This window comes from Calonectris borealis, chromosome 15, assembly GCF_964195595.1.
Source record: "Calonectris borealis chromosome 15, bCalBor7.hap1.2, whole genome shotgun sequence".
Lineage (NCBI taxonomy): Eukaryota > Metazoa > Chordata > Aves > Procellariiformes > Procellariidae > Calonectris > Calonectris borealis.
Window position 1 is genome coordinate 18,158,169 of NC_134326.1, and position 17,494 is coordinate 18,175,662.

General features: G+C 54.6%; 1 protein-coding gene across 3 annotated transcripts in view; it reads left to right on the forward strand.

Moving 5' to 3' along the window:
• The window catches only part of FGF1 (fibroblast growth factor 1), a 31,035-nt gene that overhangs the window by 1,741 nt on the left and 11,800 nt on the right, over positions 1-17,494 (forward strand). Inside the window, exon 1 of one of the 3 annotated variants that reach the window (XM_075164476.1) lies at positions 785-1,238. The exons of the other annotated variants lie outside the window; for them this stretch is intronic. The gene's annotated coding sequence lies outside the window, so the exon portion shown is untranslated. Of the gene's footprint in view, positions 1-784; positions 1,239-17,494 lie in introns of those variants that run through there. 3 annotated transcript variants of the gene reach the window in all.

Below are 17,494 nucleotides of genomic sequence, written 5' to 3' on the forward strand. Positions count from 1 at the left end.
AATGTTTGGCTATATCTTTCTTACTTTTCCTTTCTATTTTCAACATGTGGCCAAAATGGCAGGAAAAAATGTCATGTGGGCTGTTCAAACTCAAAAAAAAAAAGAATATTGAGATGCTAGGAAAGCCCAGAGTCTACCTGTGCTGTGTTGGGTGTGTTAGGAGCCGTCCCCACTAGCTGTTGTTAACTGTGCTCAACTGGAATATGTTTTTATCAAAATGTCTGGGCTCGGTATACTTTCAGTTTGCACTGGCTGTCCAAATACACAGGCTCCATGTGAGCCAGGACTAAAAGTCTATTCTAAGCGAGCCTTAGATAACGCAGCTTAAATACCACATCAAAGCACTCGTGGAGGCAGGCCAAGCTGTGAAGTCATCCCACTCGCTGCTTTAACGCTGCAGCCAGCTAACACGCAGCAAGCCGCAGCCTCCACTCGTGGCACAGCCTGCACCCCGCGAGCCCACCGCTGGCTCCCCGGCAAGGCCGAGGCCCCGGCACAGAGCCAGCATCGGCACCAGGCACAAGCTTCGGTGAGGCGGCTCCTTGGGGAGATGGAGCTGCATTTTATCAGGCTGACAGCGCTCTCGAGAGCGCTTCGGCTTTTAAGGCCAAGCTCTCCCCAGCCCGAAGCAGGGTGCCAGTGTTAACGCAGGCGTGCCCGGCAGAGCCCTGCGACAGCCGCCCGCCCGAGCCCCTTCTCTCCGGCTGCCCCAAGGGGAGAGCAGAGACCCCCGTCCCCGCTGCCCGGGTGCACCCGCGAGCTGATCGGGGCCAGGGATTTTATTGCCTTCCCTGGGAGGGCACTGAAATAACCGGTGCTTGCATAAAACGCCACGGACCGCAGGGATGGGAATGAGAAAAGCGAGTAAAAGAAAGACCGCTTTTTGTTGGGTTTGTTTCTCTGATCCTGCTGCGCCGCTGTTTCCTGGGCAATGGGAGGCTCAACAGCAGCCCCCGCCCGCGGGGTTGGCCCCGTGGTCCAGGCAGCGCCGGCAGCCGCCCGCCCGCAGCTCCCGCCCGGCAGGTGACCGGCCCCGGGTGGCTCAGCTCGGGCGGGGTGGCTGCGACCGAGCATCGCCGCCCCCTTCCCACCCCCCCGGCATCCTCCTGCCGCTGCTCCCGCCGCCGGGAGGCAGCTTTTCATCATCAGCTTTTTTTTTATTATTATTATTATTTTATCCCTTTTCTCCCCTCGCTCGACACGGCAGAGCCGCAGCCGGGAGGACCGCGGAGCCGGCGGTAGGTGCGGGCGGGGGGCGCGGGCAGCGGCGGGACGCGCACCCCGGGGCGATGCAAGCGGCGGCGGTGGCGGGGCTGAGCCCACCGGGCTGCCCACGCGTGACCCCCGGTTCCCCACAGGATGCTCGTACATCCGCGGGGGCCAGAGCGAGGGGCCAGAGAGGGGGTTCGGGAGCGCAGAGGTGGGCTGGGACGGGGGGAGAGGAAGCGGGTCCCTTCCTCAGGGGCAGCGTCAGGATTTCAGGGGTGCTGCTCCCCACCTGACTTGGCCAAAAACCCCAAACCCTGCAAGTGGCTGCAGACCGCTGCCCCCGGGAGAGGAAGGCTGCAAAAAAAGCAGTATTATTTCAAACTGCAATCTCAAGATTACTGCAAATTAACCTAAAGCTTTGGGCAGAAGCCCGGATCAGAATTTGAATCGGAATATAAAAAACATTTTAAATTGCAAAACACAATATCTGGACCATTAAAAAAAAAACAAATAGGAAGTTTGTTGAAGTGACACAGCGCTATAAAATGGTTCATTTTTGATGCAAAAAACTATGTTTCCTTAAAAAAAAAAGTCCTTGGGCCTACTCTAGCCAGACACCTACTGAAAATTTTCAGTCCCACTGAAAAATATTTTTTGACTTGCATAAGATTTGTAAGTTCAGATCTTACTAGAAGTAATCGTGCATAGCCAACCTCTGCTCCCTCTGACCTTTTCCTGCCCAAAGGGGTAAGTGCTGAGCATCACCTCCTCCTCCTGCTCTGGAGCCATGGCTCCCCGGGCTGTTCCGGTGTCCCCATGTCCCAGCAGCATTTGGGATGGGTGGTTTCAATTGGGGCCATCCAAGCCAGCAGGGAGGGGTCAGGATCCAGGCTGGGAAATGCTGGTGAGGGAGGCAAGAAGAAAATGAGTAAGAGCAGTGATTGAACAAGACAAGATGGAAGCAAGGTGAAATAAATTCCTTTTGTACGACTTACCTGGTTTCCTAGCCGGACAGCCAGCGACACCCTGCTCCGTGCCTGTGCCATTTGCACAGACGCACCCCGAGCTGGCTCAGCACCCCACTTTGGGCACGCGCCCCTTGCTTTGTCCAGGGGCTTTGGCGTCGGAGGCCGAGCACCGGGTGCAACCCACGCAGCCCAGGGTGCTGCTGCCATGTGGGTGGCATGTCCGAAGGTACCTCAGGGTCTTGTGCATGAGCAGCCGCCCCCAGCCCTGCCCATCACTCAGAGGTACCAGTACCCCCCAGTGCCTGTCAGCAGCCCTCTGGATGGCTGCTGCAGCCATCCCAGTGGGAGCATCATCTCATCATCCCCCTGCTCCCGGGTTTGCTCCCTGCTCCAGTGAAAGCTGCGTGCGAGCACCCCAGCATCACCCCTGTCCCCACTGGCTCCTGGACCCGACACACCGGCTGGGAGATGGGCTGCTAACAGTGGTAACGGGGAGCTCAGGCACCTCTCAACCCCTGCGGCAATCGCCTCGGAGAGCGCATGAGATGTACGGGAAGATCTGCACAAACAGGGGTCTAAAGTTTAATCGGTTCCTAAGGGCAGGACCGGGCTCAGTGGCGATAAGGCAGCACAATGTGCAATTGTTCTCCCTCCAACACCGGGTCAGCCCCACTTCCTCCGGCCGCTGGAGCGGCCGCTCCGAGCACTCAGGATGTGCAGGAACATGCACTTTGGATTAGGGCTGGAGAGAGTTCGGGTCCACTGAGGTCTCCACTCAGACCCAGAGCTTTTCAAGTCCTTTGGATAAACTTTCCTTCCCAGCTCCACCCCAACCCAGGAGATAGACTTTCCCTCCCAAGCTCCCCAAATGACTTTGGCCTTCCTCCCACTCCTGAGACCTTGATCTTCCTCCCAGCCGAGGCAGTTCATCATGCAGCTGGCTACGGCTCCTTCGACTTTATTCCCCATCAGCTGCATGGCTCGGCTCCTGCCCGCTGCTCCTCCAGCCAAAGCCTGCGGCGCCCAGGACCCCTGTCCTCGGGCACAGCGGCGATGGGGAGCTGTTAGCTCTGTGTCTCCCTGTGTCTGCTTTATCAGGGTTTTCCCCTTGGCTAAATGGCATGAACAAGCCAAGATGCTGAGGGAGGTGGAAGGGGAGCGGCGGGCACGTGTGGCCCCGGGGAGCAGCGGGGGCTCAGCCGTGCACAGCACCTACTCCCGCCTAGCCGGGGCAATTAGAGCTTGCAGCAATTTGTCTTTATATTTGGCATCTTTGGTTTGGCTTAGATAGCAGTTAGCAGCTCAGAGCATAGTTGTAATGAGGAGTTAGGGCTAAGTCAAAAGGCCCATAAGGATAATAGCTGCGGCGGTTTTATTTCAGTCTCTCTCCTCTTATTTCAATGTGCTTGCAATGATGCACGCATAGAAGAGACCAAAACCAGAATTTCAAACACCTTCTTAAATTTGTTTTCTCCTTTGACGCCAAGTCAGAAATTAAAAAAATAACAGAACCTAGCACTTATAAAGGACCTTTCCCACTCCTCTGCACTCCCAGCTTTTCCTCCCTACCGGGGCTGTGTCTACCTGTCGCAGGGAAAATTCCCAGGGTCATTTTGAAAGCGCCACCGCCCCTTCCCTGCAGAAATCAGCCTCCTTTCAGTTGGGTGCAGTTTTCACCAGCTCCTAGGAGCTGGATGTGGCCTTTAATTAGTGCAGGAACCCACCCAAACCGCAAATGCTTCCATCCATTTCTCAGCCAGCCCATATTTGCGTGAGCCACAGTCTGGGGGAGGAGGCTCGAAGAAGGGTTTTTAAGAGCCATTGCAATCCTGAACCGCAAGCACACACATTTCAACAGGAAATAAGCCTAGCTTTAGGGGACTAATTAGAGAAAGAAAGTTGTAACTTTTCAATGAGGAAGCAATCATCGATTTTTCTTTTAATGGTATAATAATTGCTAGCTGGTGGTGGAGTCAGTCCTGATCTTGTCCTGCCTGTGGATCCCAGGCTGGCCGTGGGAGGCTCTGGCATTGCAGGGCTGCGTCCACTCTCGGGGCACCCACGACCACCCCCAAGACAAGGTTCGCTGTGGGTGCTGCTCGGGAGGGTGCCAGGGCGGCCGCGCACACCCTCAGCATCCCGTGCAGTAAAACCCCTCACCTGCGCTGCACCACCCACCCTTCGGCTCTGCACACCCACGGGGACGGGGGGTTATTTCTTACTCACTTTGTCCGGCACTGGTCAGTCCTGGCATCTTCCCCTGGAGTTTTTTTGTTTGCAAATACTTGCCTCAATTTGCCAAACTTGCAGGGTTGGAGGGTGCTGGGTGATTTTCCCCTGTACAGGACAGATACAGTTTTCTCGTGTTTGTTTGCCGTGGGAAGCGGCTGCGTAGCTCTTGGGGTGAGGAGTGGTATTTGCTGCCCGCCTGGCCAGAGCCAGCACAGCCGGCAGCGGGGCAGGCTGGCAGCCTGGCTGTTCGGTTCAGGCAGCCTGGCTGTTCGGTTCAGGCAGCCTGGCTGTTCGGTTCAGGCAGCCTGGCTGTTCGGTTCAGGCAGCCTGGCTGTTTGGTTCAGGCAGCCTGGCTGTTCGGTTCAGGCGGTTCGTGTGGTGCTGGGCCAGAGTCCGTCCATTTTCAGGCGCTTGGCAAAGGCTTTGAAGACTGGTGTGTGCCTGAGGAGGGTGATCGGTGGTGGATCATCCTGGGGGGCAGCTGGAACATCCTGTGTCCCATGCCCCACATCCCACAGGCTACAAATAAGACCATTGCCCGGCTCCGGTTCCAATCTGGCAGCGTGCTCGTTTACGTACGAGAGACCTTCTTGGGGCCAGCTGACCCACTCTGTGTGCACTGGAGATGCAGGTCCCAGCAGGACGGCACGAGCCCCTGCCCATGACTCCCAGCTCTCCTAGCAAACATCTGACGATGATTTAGGTGGAGGAGGAGGGGTGAAGAGGACCTTCTCCACCACCCACATCTTCAAAATGAACTGCAAGCACCCCTTTAAAAGAGCCAGATAAACCATGCTTTTTTTTTTTTGCAGAACAGTGGATTTGGGCACACTGGTACGATTCAGCTAGCCTTTCCTAAGCCCAAATTTCTTGAGCCTCTGACCCTCACAGACCCCCCGGACTTGCCAGTTCCCAAATGCCTGGTGTCACCTTCTGCTGCAGCAGCAGCAGCAAACACCACCCACAGCCAGTGCAAACCTCTGCTGCGCTCGGGGTGCCAGTGATGGCAGAGCCCCGGACTCGTGTCTGGGGAGGGGACGGTTGTCTCACCCCCCTGGGAGCAGCGGAGCACAAACGGCTCCGTCAGTGGGAGCACAGCACCGAGGAGCGGTGCGGGGCACGGCTGCTTGCAGCCACATCCCTGCACGCTGCTGCGGGGCTGCTGGCTGGAGGGTGAGGGGGCTGAGGAAATAAATGCATGGGAGTACAGGCATATTACAGAAACTCCTATTAGCTTTTGGCTTCTGCTTAGCAGGAAATAAGATTATCAAACGAGAGCTGCTGCCTCTCGGAGCCTGGCGTCGTTTCAGGGTGCAATCCATCACGAGAGGCCGTGGGAGCGGGGAAGAGCTGCAGGAAGGCGCAGGGAAGGTGGCTGGCGATGCCCTGACCCCTGGCAGCCCTGGAGGTCCCCATCAAAGTGGGGGTGCCAGCTGTGCCCTATATTGTTTAAACACCAGTTTGGGGTAATTGCACAGTGACCTCTGAAAATACAGCTGGGTCTGCCTTCATCTAGCTTCTCAACTGCAGGAGCAGCACCTTCCTCCCCAGAACCGCAGGAATGCCAGACGCAGGAATGCCAAGTACATTCGCCCACTGCCTTAAACAACCCCACTTTAATCATCCTTAATTTCATAACTCCCAAAATCACAGGAGTTTAGATGAGATGGATGTACCCCTTTCTAAATCAGGGTTCAGAAATAAGATGTTGCAAGGAATGGTGAGAAAGATGAGCGTTAACAACAGGTCAAACCAAACCTATCACCAGCTACAGATAAATTCCCAGAAGGCAAAGCCTGCCCATCACCGGGATCCCTGTAACCACAGCCTGCCCCAGCGCAGGCACAGGCTCAGCCCACCGGGAGAGTCACGGACACCAGGAATTTGCAATTGGAGTAGGCCCGATGGAAGCATCTCCACGTTTCGCAAGCAGGGTGCCAGCAGAAAGCCAACGCGAGGGGCCCGCGGGCACGGCCCCGAGCACGGGCAGAGCTGCAGGGGGGAGGTTCAAGGCTTTTCTGCCAGACAGCCCCAGACCTGAACATTTTCAGGCGAACCTACTGCCACCAGAAACATGCTGAAGAACGATATACGCTGGGGCATATTTGCCCATGCAACTAAGAGAGACTACAACCAGGGCCTTGAGACGCATGTTAGCACTTGCATTGTATCTTACAAACCCTTTTAGTAAACATTTCCCTAAAAGAGAATATATATTCCAGGGGGGTGCCCGGTGAAGCCTGCCCTGACCCTTGCAGGCTGCTCTGGCACGGCTGAGTGGGTACCGATGAACACGGCGGGCAATGACTCGTGATGGGGGCATTTTTAGGAATCCTGTTTATATTTTCTGCTACTGCAGGACTGTAAGCGATTATCGTTTGGGCTGGAGGCCTGGCTGGGTTTGTCTTTGAAAGGGCTCACAATAGAAATCTCTTTGCAGAAGAATTTGTTGAAAACCAGTTCAGCGAGAGAGAGAGGGACTTTTGCTTTGTCATGGTATCTCTGCCCCGGCGTGTTGTGAATGCAGCAATCCTCCCTCTCTTCCCATTTGTTAAAGAAGAAAGATGCCTGACTCAGTATTTCTCAGTAATGGCAGTTACTATTTTTTGCCTTGTTTCCAACATCAGTGTCTGTTGTTTTAATGCTGTTGGAGAACAAAAGCAGATGCTGAAGCCTTGCAGAGCAGTTGCAGAAGCCATCAGTGACTTGCAGATTTTACATACTCTAAATGCTGCGAGTGTAACGTGTTCAACACGGCGGGGCGGCACTGCCCTCCCGAGGGACGGGGACTCACGCTTCGTGCTTGGTCGGAGGCAGCGATGGACTTCAGCCAGGGGAGAGGCAGAGGCAGGTCTGCAGGGTGCAGAGTGCCCGGTGCAGAGTACCACAAGCCCTTCTTTTCTTTCTAAAAGCTTGCTCACACACTAAGGAAAACAGCATAACAAAACCGCTTCATTTTCCCAGCTGCTAAACGTGGCAGATAAAGGCTAACACAGGCCTTCAAAGAGTGCCATGGTTAATATTTATGAATTCCTTTCAAGAATAGCTAATACACAGCCAGTGCTAAATATTATTCTATTAACCCCAGCACAGCATCTTCACATGCATCCATGGTCCGGCTTAAAGCCTAACCTTTGTGTAACAAGGTAAGAAAACCCACTCTTCTGGGTCTTAACTAACTCAAAAGTGAATTCAGAAGAGCCCCCTTTCCCCTTCTCTTTGTGCTTTCCCAAACCTCCAGGACTGACCTGTCCCAGGATGAGACAGAGGCACTTTAAGAGGAATGAAATCACCCCAGAAAACTGCATCCTCCAGAGTGGGGCCAGCAGAGAAAGAAAGATAAAAATGAGAGGAGACCAGAGGGAAAAAACAGTGATTAAAGTGATCTGGTGACCGAAATAACACTGCACACAGGGTCGCTTACTGATGTGAAAAAGGCAGCTATTCCTGAAAGCTGGAAACCTGAGGAGCATAGAAGGGAATCCATCACACTGAGCAAGAGATCCTGGAGCTCCCTGCGGCCGCGGGGCACCGCTCCACCGCCCAGTGCCAGGCTTTAACGCACAGGGCAATAATTACGGTCACTGAGCAATTACCATCTTCCTCCTTCAAGCCCAGGTGTATAAGCTGCCACGCTCTGCCCAGCCACAGGGCACAGCCCAGCTCCCTGCCACGGCTCACCCTCGCAGCCTGTGGGTTTGGCATGAGAGCAGCAAACCCTCCCGGCTACGCACCTCTGCTGCAGAACGTTCGGCTGGAAAAATTATGCAAAGCTGCTCCGACCTGCTACCTTGCACAGCCTCCCTGCAGCACCCCTTGCCAAGGTACGTGCTGCCTTACTAGGGTGTGCACCCCCTTACCAGGGTGCCTGCTGCCTGCGTACCCCCTTACCAGGGTGCCTGTTGCCTGCGTACCCTGGTAAGGTGTGCACCCCCTTAGCGGGGTTCATGCTGCCCCTGCATCCCAAACCCATTCCATTGCCCAGGGAAAGCACGCGGAGCGAGCAGGCTGCCCAGGGATGGACCAAGCAGACATCTCGTAGGCAGCATTTCCAAGCCCGAGGCATCCGAGCCTGAGAGCTAACCCTGAGGACAAAGATTAGAAAAGAGGCAGAAAAGGGCTTTCCTCACGAATCATTTTGCAGGGTGCAGGAGCCGGGCTGGCTGCTGTGCCCAGGGTGCCAGCCCTAGCCACTGACTCACAGCGTGACATCCAAAACCCTTTTGTCCCCTTCAGACTCATTTCTGGAGTGGTGGTGTCCTCTCCAAGTCATCCCCCCCAAAGATTTGCACTTTGCCCACAACAGTCTAGACACACAGTTCATAAATGACTCATGACTTTCTTGTGCTCATAAAGTCTGTCCTTGCTTCTGGCTCTTAATTTAGATCTGTGCTTCAAGAGTCGAAATCTGGGCGTCAGTCTTGACCTCGGATCTTTTCTGCCCACGTCTCTGGAGTTAGTAAATCTGCCTGTCCCACCTGCAGACGGGCCCTGCCAGCACTTGCCCGTGCAGGGACCTTATTTCTGCAGAAAGCCTGAGCTCGCTGTCAGCACCTCCCAGAGCAGCTCTCACCGCTGCCCTTTGCAAGCCGGAGACCGTGGCTGGATGGCTTCTCCTCCAGAGGCGTCCTCAGGCACCCCCAGTGTTGCTCAGGGACAACCTTCCTGGTGCCCAGCACCACCCATGCCCTTCCTCGCTGAGCTCACACCTCCTCCTCCTCCACCCACATGTTCCTCTGCATAGACAGGGCCGCAGGGAGAGCTGCTCTCCTCCCAGCACCATGAGACAACTCTCCTGTACCCTTCCCTGGGTCCTGCGAGATGCACTGAGGTGGAGCCAGCCCCAGCGGTGGCCCATGCAAGGTGCACAGTCGCCCTTATGGGCGCAGCTCCCACCCAGGGTTTGCAGGCAGGCAACTTGCCCAGCCTGCAAGCCAACCTTCGGGGCACGGTCACCCTCATTTGCTCAGGGTGGCCCCTGAATTGCACGCCGAGCCTGTCTGATCTGTGCTCAGGTCACGGAACAAGAGCAGGAGCCCCGAGCGAGTTATTTCACCGTTTGCTCTCATCCCATGCTGCCCGGGCGGACAGGAGGGGGAGATCTTTACCGTGACAAATCCAGTCTGTGCAGCAGCAGATGAACTCCAGATCCAAGCTGTTTGCTTGTACCAGAGACGCTCTGCATGCCATAAAGCCCCCTGAAAATTATGCTGATCACTGGAGCTCAGTGCCAGATGTGGCTCCTTTCTGCACGTCTCCCCTGCCACACGCTGCCTGGGTCAGTCGCACACGCGCGGCCATGGGCGCAGGCGACCTTCTGCATCCCTGCACCATCCAAGCAGGAGATGGACCATCCTGTCCCCTCCACATGTTTCCAAGCCCCCCCCAGACCTTGCGCAGGGCCGTTCCCATAGCCGTGGCCTGGCAGCTCCCCAAAGCTGCCCTGCCTTTCACCCACTCTGATTATTTTTTTCCCCAGAGAGGTCACTCGTTAATTCTCTTAACAGCTGCACATCCTCACCGGGCATGTTTATGTTATACAGAAGACTACGATTCAATTTGGTACATTTTCCACTGGAATTTCCATCTCACTTTATATTTGAGTTTCAATTGCAGGTCAAATTTTGGACATAAAATACAAGTATTTAACATCAAGTAAAACACCCTCCCTTCCCCTTCCTTAATATTCCCTTTGCTGCGGGGTGTTCTAAAAAGCTTCCAACTGATGGGAAGAGCTTACTAACTGCCCGACTATAAATGGGGGTTTTGTAGCTTACACCTAACCTGGTGCGATGCGATTCTCCGTGGGTGCACATGTGTGGGTGCCACACAAACCGCAGCCAATGGTGCAGGCAGTCAGGGGATGCTCATTTACTCCCTGGGGACCCTGCACCCCAGCGCGGGGGCTGAATGCGTGGCTCCTGAGTAAGAAAAAGATAAAAACCCATTGGGGTCCAGCCTGCGTCCCCAGGCAGGGACGGCAGCTGCTGTTCCCCAAACCATGGAGCTGGCACGTGGCGGTTCGGTCCCATCGCCTGAGCCCAGCTGCACCCATCGCCCCTCTCCAGGCTGGCTGCTGCGTGCCCGGGGCTTCTGAGAGCGGCTGCTTTCGGGGCGCCGAGCTGGAGCTTCGCCTTGGGGCTCACTGACCGGCTCCTGCTGACCGGGGCGGGCAGCTGGCAACATCAGGCGCTTTGGGCTTGTCATCGTGTGCGAGCGCAGTTTGGATCAGCCCTTTCCTGCCCACGTAGCCCTGTGGATAGCGGATGTTTGTGCCCTAAGACCGGCCAGGTTTCAAAGGGGAAAGCTGTGTATACCGGGGTGTAATTTTTAAAAATTTGACTAGGACAAGCATCTTATGAATGGCACTGGGATGGAGACACTCCATAAACATGTAAAACATTAACATTGGCACTCAAAGTCCCTGCAAGACTCACATCACTGCAGCCTGCTCCTGGCACCCCGGTTATTCCGGGGCTGCGAGCAGCCCCCATGCCCGGCCACTGTCGTGGTGCAGCAGGGCTGGCAGTGCTCACATCCCACAGGAGCTACGAGGCTGCCTTTTTTGTCCCAGTTTGGGGTTTTTTTCCACTTAGACGGTCCAGGGCATCTTTCTGCTTCCCATCATCACTAGCATCCTCGGTTGCATCCCTGTGGGCCAGCCTGACCCCGTGGCTTTCCCCAAAACCAGCTGTGGAAACACCGGGCACGACAAACATCCCCGTGTCTCTAGATCGCCCACGCGGGAGCTGGAAATAAACAGCGTGGGTGTCATCTCCGTGGACAGCACTCTGCGAAGAGCTCTGCTACAGCAGCTGAGTTTCATCAGGTAGCTAAAATTGCAGTCTTCTCTCCTGCGACATGCTTTTTATGGTGGTTTCTTGTTTACGGAGATGAGAAAGGGTAGAAGAGCCTTCAAAAAAATATCCCCTTGCCTCTGAGGGTACTGTTATGGAAACCCGCGGCAGCGTCCGAGGCAGGGCACTGTTTTCCTTGGAGCGGTGCAGGAGCGGCTGCCCGCTCCTGCCTGCTGACACGCAGCCTGCGGTCGCGCTGCCTTCTTCACAGATGTCACAGCAAGGACCAAGTTGGTGCCCACCTCTTTATGGACGCAGGTGCCTCGGTATGCCCGTCTGGGACAGGGAGGACCAGAATTAGGGCTGTATCTTCTACCAAGGTCTGGCACATCCCGGCGTGTGATTCATGCTCCTTTCTAGGCTGGAAATGAGGATGGCAAAAGGACAGCCCAGGGTCCATGGGCCCCCAGAGCCGCCCACTGCCTTCAGCTGAGAACTCCTCGATTTTTGCCTAAAGACCATGGGTCAAAGAAGCGACCTGTCTGGCTCTACAGACAGCAAGAGGTGGAAATGCACAGCTTCTTTACTCCGGTGGCTAGTTATCCATGGCTAATTATTCCGTGGTTTTTTGCTGAGCCACTCATCTGCACTTAAGAAGATTCAGCTTTGAGCTTGCCTTACTCTGATCTTTCATTTGAAACTTTCCTTGCATGCTCTTATGCACTGCAGTTTTACACTAGAAGGCATTTTCTCCAGCCCTAAAGTCACGCAGATAAGATAATTATTATTTATTGGAGGATTTTCCTGGTAATAGCAATTATTATCTCAAGCTTTTGTCGCACTGTTAAGTTATTGAGCAACAATGTGCACAGGAAAACACAGCCCAAGCTGTTTACTCAGGCAGCTCAGAGGAAAAACAGGCATTAGCATCCATAGCTACTAGATGCTAAATTTAAAATAAGATATCGAGCAGCAGAATTAAGAATTCTTCCAGCCTGTTTTTCTTAGAACTTAACAAGACAAGCTATATAGTCCTTATACAAATATTTCAGAATGAACATAATTAACTCTCTGCACATTTTCAGCGTAGTAAACCACTGCTGAGCTTATGGTGAACCCAGAAACCAAGTGATTTTCCTTGGAACAACCGAGACTGAGACATTGCTGGAGGAAGTTTGATTTCTGAGTGATGATACGTCTACCGATGGTTAACCACGAGGATGGATGTGGGGTTTCACTTGGCCTGGAGATGAAACCCTCAATTCCAGCATCCTCTGCTTCTTTGGGGAAGGACATGGTATAAAGTCTGAACCCAAACTCAAATCCCAGTTTTGAAGCCTGAGCCAGCCCTTGATTGAGCTTGGCCACCCTTCAGAGGGCCAGCTGCAGGAAGTGTTGCGTCTGACACCACGCGAAAATTCCTGCTTTTCGCTCCTAATTCAAGCCTCATGCCTTATTAGCAACAGCACGCTGAGATTTCGGACCCATCTGAGCGCTGAGAGATTGGCTGAGCAAGAGGAGCAGTGACCGGGCACGTACCTGAAACAGGGCCATCAGGAGGAGGTTTTGCTTGGGATGGGACCAGGGCTCAGCAGGGACTTGGTACAACAGGAGAATCAGATCAGCCCCTTGGCGTAAGAGCATTGCATAGAGTGAAATTTTGGGGCTAGAATCATTTAGTGTCAGCTGCTGGTTTTACGAGGCAGAGCTGGCCTGCAAACAGAGCAGCTCCCCGCTGCAAGCAGCCACGCGTTTGCATCTCCCATATCGAAATGCTCCAAGAGACAGAGAGAAGGGAGGAGAGCTGGAGAAAAGCACCCATAACCAGAGCAGCAAAACAAAGCCCAGAGGAGCCTGCCTATGGCCAGGAGCGGCGGCACTGCCGTCTGTCCGTCCATCTGTCCGTCCGTGGGCGCGCAGGGCGGGAGCCGGCGGCCGCGGGGCAGCCACACCTGCAGCGCGAGCCCAGACAGCCCGGGCGCTCCTGCTCTGTGGTCTGGCATTTTGCTCAGTGTCCTGTGTGGACACCGGGGGCGGGTGGCAGCAGGGGACGGTGACATTTGCAAACCGGGTGAAGTGTCACCCAGCTTAACCTCCCTGCCTAACCTCCCTGCCTGCCGGGAACCGGGCAGCGGGTCCTGAGCAGGGTGTGGATGGGGTGCCTGCTGCAGGCACCCCCGCTGCAGGGACCCCCCACGCCTGGGGGCTGCTGAGCAGGAGCCGAGGGGGGAAGATGCCACTTTACCCCTCCATCGCTGCGCCGGGGCACGCCGAGTGCCCCCCTGCCCAGAAAGGTTTCCTACATCATCACAAAACATTTCAAACAGCAACTGATTAGTTTTTACAGCAGCCCTTGTGGTTTCCACTCCCTCCGGATGCTTTTCCCTTGGGAAGCAAAACACAGGCAGAGCCACAGAGGAGAGGTGCGCACAGCCCTGCGCTTAACCGCCCGCTACCGGCGGCAAACGCCCCAAACAAGGTACCTGCACCCGGCGCGTCGTCCCTGGGTCCTCAGCAGCCTCGGCAGCCCAGAGCCATCCTCCTCAGGCGCCAGAGACGAGACCATGAGGACTGTGTAACTCATGGCACATGTTAGCGGCTGCTCCCAGCCGGTCCCATGTGCCGGCGCGCCTCGGTCCGCACGAGGTGCCGGGAAGCAGCCCTGCAGCGAAGCACGGGAGAAAGGACGATGCTTTACGTTGGTCTCAGCGTGAGCCTGCGAGGGGGAAAGGGCACTTGTAAAAGGCAGGCAGCGCGTGCCGTCTCCTGGAGGGAAGGGGAAGCCCTCGGTGCCTTTTGTAATCAGATGCCCGCTACAGTGCTACCAGGGCAGCAGAGCTAGAGATGCCCACAGTGAATCCCCTGGGATGAGGGGGCAAACACCGGGTGCAGCTGGGCCCGGGGCTGCTCCCGGCTGTCACCCCCTGCCTGCGCTGGCACAGCGGTCACGGCCATGGCTCTGGCAGCCCAACCCTGGACCCACGGTCCTTGCTCAGACCCTGGTCCCCAGGGAAAAGCTGCAGCTCCGGTGCTGAGCGCGCTGCAATGAAAGCATCCACCTGCGCTGGACAGACCGGCCTCACCAAGGAACACCATGAATGGTGTCTTAAAATAAAGATGGGCTCTCTGCCTGGGGAGGGAGGGAGGGAGCCAGGGACCTGCAGGGGAGCAGCAGCCACCCCCGGGCTCCTCCCAATAATTGGGCAACTGCATTACGTCTCACTGCAAATCCCAAAGGTGTCCCCTTGGACGCTCTGGGTACAACACATCTTCCACCCCATCCTTCACTGGAGAGACTGAGCTTTTGCGATTCTCTGCCCAGTGTGTTCTTTCCATACAGCAGGTCCCACGCATCGGGCTTGCTCTGGGAATTAGTGCTTAAATCCCCCACATGAGGCAATGGGATTTGCTTCTGCAGCCAGCGTTGCTCGTCTACGTGTCTGTGGTCTTGGTCTGAACCCAGACAGGACACATAGGGCAAGACCCTCCTGGCAAAGCTCCTGCTCTCAGGCTGGATCGACTCCTGGAGCTGGAACTGTAATTAAGTTAATCACCAGATTGCAAAAGGGCATGGGTGGGGAGGTGGGAGAGGCTGGAAGGTAATTAGAAAGAGGATCATCACTTTGTTTTCCCACCTCCCCATGGGTGCCATCAGTTTGCTGAGATGTTGCACTGGATGTCCCAGCCTCAAAGCCATGCAGAAGTCATGCGTGGCTTTGAAGCAAAACGTCCGGCTGTCGGCTGGCCATTGCTCAGCCAGGCTCTGCGCCAGGAGGTCCTCACCCGTGCGGTTCCGCCCCCGAGATGGGCACACATCCCCACGGCCCTCTCTGCTGTGCAGAAAGATGCGACAGGAGCTAAAACATGGCATAAAATGGCCAAATGACCAACCTCGTGTCTCTCCAGCACGGTACGGAGGCAGCCTCAGGCCGGGCAGGGCTCCTCGCCGGGGCTGGGACGCTGCCGACAGCGTCCGTCAGGGTCTGCCGAGGTGCGAGGGGTGCTGGGGGAGCTGGAGGAAGGCGACCGTGGGGACCAGCCCCCTGAACGCCCATCTCCCAAGGGCTGGCAGTACCCCACTGGTATAGGGTTTCCCCCAGGGCATCCCTAGTGGTATAGGACTTTCTCCCTCTCCCTGGAGCCAGATGCCCTTCTCTAGTACAGTTGTTTATTTTTAAATGCTGCCTTCAAGGGAAGGTGAGCAAAGGGACGGGTTAAACCCCTGCTGCAGTTCGTAAGTGAGAACCCCCTGTCCCTTCCTCCTGGGCAGGATGCAACCTTTTCTTAATCTGTCTTTACCATGATGTTCCTGGTGGTTATCATCAGCCTTTTTTCAGCAAAAAACTCACTCACTCTTGTCATTAGTGATACCCACTCGGTGAATTGCTAAAAGTTTCACGTTTACACTCCAGTCTGTTTTACTTAACCCAAATCCAGAGTGACCTAACTGGAATGGCTGTGTTTTCTGGTGGAGAGCAGGAGATGATGACAGTAGGTATTTGTTAAATTAATTTCTACAGTTTTAGTCACACTTCATACCACATATTCCACTTACAAAGGGTAAAACCTGACTGATAAATATTTCATTAAGCAGTTAATCATATTGCTAGAGATAAAATCATCTTGCCATAAACACTGACTAGAAACAAGCCAATGCATTCCGCTGATACGCACAAAATGATCTATTACATATTTATCATATGCTTTGCCTAATCATTTATTAAGTCCTTCTAAGAGGATCCATAGTCCAAGGAATTTGAGCTGTGCCTTGCACTGCCAGCCCTTCGAAGGGAAGGCAGCCCTTGCAGGCTGGCTGTGCTGATGATAACCCCAGACCCACTGTGCTGCAGCTCCTGGAGCAACCAGTGCACGGGGAAACCTCTTGCTGATCTCTAATCCTTTCCTGGGTGAGGAAATCCACCCCACGCAATGGATCTCTAAAACTTATGATGAATAAAATCCCTATTTATCCGAGAGATGTTTACTTGGCATGCTCAGGCAGTTCTTGGATCGCCCCAAAGCCGTACCTGTCAGCCCGGCGCTAAGCACAGGGCGCTTCAGGAATCCCTCAGGACAGGCAATGGGTGGAGGAAAGCCAGAGCCTGAATTCCTTAAAAATATTCTACCTGTTGTAAGTGCTTTCCGTTCCCACACGTAGTGTCTGAACTGCCTGGGAAGTGACTGCTCTATCTGGGTGGCTGCAGTCAAAAGTGGGAATGGGAAATGAGCCCATCAGGAGGCAATGCTGTCTGATCACAGCTGAGTCACACACCCTGGAATAAATATGATTTCTCCTTTAATGGAGAAAATAACACTTTCCAAAGTGAAACCAACTGCAGCGTTTCCATTGAACTCACCAGAGACTGATTCAGGAGACACTGAGCTCATTAACTGAAGTCTGACAAAACCTTAAGACACTCCTGGGTTTAGCTGGCTTCTCGCCTCGGAGAAAACTCGTTCGGAGTTTTCTGGATGATCTTTATCTAATCAGCTAGGTGACAACTGTGGTTAACTCCACCTTTCATCAACGCATCCACGCTTGTCCTGAAGGGGTCCTTAACAGAGGCTATCCACAACATTTCTTTCCAATCCTATATAAAGGATTGCATCCAAAGCCAAGGACAATTTGACTGTATTTGAGTCAACCTCTCATCAACACTGCCTTCGTCAAGCAAGCAAGGGGGAGAACAGTACTATTTCGTGAAGGCTGCATTGGTTTTAAAATGGGAAGGGAAAAGGACCTCACTCCTTTTCCATGGCCCCCCGCGCGCACTGTTATTTCGGAGCTCACCCAGAGTTTGCCTGTTATTGGCAACGTAACCGGCCCTCGATGTTCAGACTCAGATGCTTGCAGAGTTTGGGATTTCACATCAAAGGCACTGGTTTGGCCACTGCAGCAGCAGCGGTCGGTGATAAAGTTTGGAACCAAACCCAAACTTCTCAGAATTTCACAACTATTCCACTCCCGTGCTGGGCTCATCCCTCCTTGCTGCTGCAAGGAGCACACGCTGCAGTGCTCCAGCCACCAAAGTTCAGTAGGACCTGGTTTAACTCTCTTTTTAAGTCCTTTTTTTTCTTCAGAAAGCTATTTCTGATCTTTCAGGGTTCTGACATCTCCTTCCACAGCCCAGGAGGAAGAGCCCAGTGCCACTGGGCTGCTGGCAGGACCCTCTGCTCCCTGCGCCTGCAGACGGAGCTGGGGCCACCCCAGAGCAGACGCCCTGGGTCCGGCTCCCGGTGGTGATGCCGTTCATTCTCAGCGGTGGTTTTCTCTTAGGCAACACAGCA